The sequence below is a fragment of the Colobus angolensis genome, unplaced genomic scaffold, assembly GCF_000951035.1.
Source record: "Colobus angolensis palliatus isolate OR3802 unplaced genomic scaffold, Cang.pa_1.0 Scaffold223, whole genome shotgun sequence".
NCBI lineage: Eukaryota > Metazoa > Chordata > Mammalia > Primates > Cercopithecidae > Colobus > Colobus angolensis.
Genome location: NW_012115411.1, coordinates 188,173 through 189,770, shown reverse-complemented (window position 1 = coordinate 189,770; position 1,598 = coordinate 188,173).

Genomic DNA, 1,598 nt, shown 5'->3' with positions numbered 1-1,598 from the left:
TGTGGTGCTGGTCTGAACTCAAGCCGCGGCACCTCTGGCCTGTGAGTTTGCGCCCCGCATCGTGGCGGACTGGGCCGCACCTCTGCCCTGTGAGTTTGCACCCTGCATGGTGGGGGACTGAGTGGCGCCTCTGCCCTGTGAGTTTGCGCCCTGCGTGGTGGGGGACTGGGCGGCGCCTCTGCCCTGTGAGTTTGCGCCCCCATCATGGGGGACTGGGCGGCGCCTCTGCCCTGTGCCCTGTGAGTTTGCGCCCCGCGTGGTGGGGGACGGGCGCACTTGTTTAAATCGTCTCCTGGTGGTTTGAGCACATTCCCTCTGGGGCTGTGTTTAAGCTACTGTTTGGAGACTTAGAGGAGGTCAGATGCCGACTTCTGAATCCTCAAGGACGGGAAGGAAATGAGAAGGATGGAGGGATCCAGGGACGGCTGGAGAAGGGAAGGAGGTGGAAGAGAAGGAAGTGGAGAGGCGCGTCCCCCTAAGAAGAGTTGGAAGGGGCGTTGAGGGTGGGGCGCTGTGGTGGGCGTAAGAGGTGGTGTGGAAGGTTGCAGGAGAAGAAGAGGCCAGTCTGAGATGGCTGCAGAGTGCTGGTTCCCAGTCTGGGACACTGGGAAAAAGGGAAACCATGGAGACAGGAAACAGATCGGGGGTTGGCGGGGTTAGGAGGGAGGGAGGGGTGCGTGGGTGCCACACCGACGTTTTTCGGGGCAGGGAAACTCCTCTGCATGACCCCACAGCGGTAGATCCGTGTCATCCTGCGTTTTTGCAGACTCAACAGCGTGTGCGGCAGCGGGAGAGCCCAGTGCCCGGTTGACTCGGGGTGATCGTGACCCGTCCAAGGAGGTGCATTGACTGTAACGGACACAGGGGGTCACGCAGGGCCTTCCTGATCGGGGACCCGGGAGGCTTTCTGCTGACAGCGTCCGGCCTGGCCGGGATGTGGCCAGTTTGGGACCCTCAGCCCCAAGGTCTCCTGTCTCCTTCCCGGTGGGATGCAGGTGCAGGCCCCGGAATGTCAGCTCATCCTCAGTGAACGTTCCCGTCCCCCTTTTCCACCGCCCCTCTTTTCTTGTTGTAAATACGATGGCAAGCGAGTGCAGTTACCACAGTGAGCAGCGGCGGAGAGGACGAGCTCCTGGATGCCCATGCAGCTCAGCTGGATTCTAGAAACTCTTCCAGTGTGGGAAGGGGCGGAGATGCAGGCGTGCCCTGATGCTGGGGCTCCCGGGGCCTGCCGTGCGTGTGCGTGTGTGTGTGGAGGCGCAGCTGCCCCTGGCGCGCCCTGGGCCCTGGAGGGGCGAGCCGGAGCCGGCACCGAGCCTGCAGCCAGCTCTGCTGTTGTCGTGGGGCGGGGGGAGGACCTTATTTCTCCGGGGGGAGCGCCTTCGACTGGGTCCGCAGGCTGTCTTCTCGGGAACCTGTTGATGCGCGCTCCAGGGCGAGCCACGTGACGGTGCGGAAAGCGCCCCCTGCCCTGCCGGACGGCCCAGCCCGGCGAACGGGGAGAGGACAGGAGAGGAGCGCGGGGAGCGGAGGGCCGTGCAGGGAGCGCAGCAGGAGGAGAGGAGAGCAGCGCCGAGGGCGGCCGGGTCTGCACAGTC